The sequence below is a fragment of the Aegilops tauschii genome, chromosome 5, assembly GCF_002575655.3.
Source record: "Aegilops tauschii subsp. strangulata cultivar AL8/78 chromosome 5, Aet v6.0, whole genome shotgun sequence".
NCBI classification, from domain to species: Eukaryota; Viridiplantae; Streptophyta; class Magnoliopsida; order Poales; family Poaceae; genus Aegilops; species Aegilops tauschii.
The window spans coordinates 19435001-19435729 of record NC_053039.3 but is presented as its reverse complement, the minus strand read 5'-3'; positions in this window follow the sequence as shown (position 1 = coordinate 19435729).

Below are 729 nucleotides of genomic sequence, written 5' to 3'. Positions count from 1 at the left end.
GGGCGCGCCCTGGGGGGGTAGGCGCGCCCCCCTACCTCGTGGCCTCCTAGAAGCTTCTCTTATGTAGGGTCCAAGTCTCCTAGATCTTGTTCGTTCCAAAAATCACGCTCCCGAAGGTTTCATTCCGTTTGGACTCCGTTTGATATTCTTTTTCTGCGAAACTCAAAAAAGGCAAAAAACAGCAATTCGGGGCTGGGCCTCCGGTTAATAGGTTAGTCCGAAAAATAATATAAACGTGAATAATAAAGCCCAATAATGTCCACAACAGAAGATAATATAGCATGGAGCAATCAAAAATTATAGATACGTTGGAGACGTATCAACGTACAGCCCGTTCACGGGTCCGTGTAAGGGTCCGTGTACGTGTGTGTGTGCCTCGTACGTGGTTTTGCCCAGTTTTCCATGGCGCGCATCCGGTTCCGTCCACGACGGGCGTCGGCCGCTTTTTTCCCGTGTGCACGTACCGCCTGTTCACGGGTCCATGTAACGGTCCATGTACTTGTGTGTGCCTCGTACATGGTTTTGCCCAGTTTTCCATGGCGCGCGTCCCGTTCCGTCCACGACAGGGGTCGCCCACTTTTTTTTACCATGTCCACGTACAGCCCATTCACGGGTCCATGTAAGGGTCCGTGTACGTGTGTGTGCCTCGTACGTGGTTTTGCCCAGTTTTCCATGGCGCGCGTTCGGTTCCGTCCACGACGGGCGTCGGCCACTTTTTTCCCGTGTCCA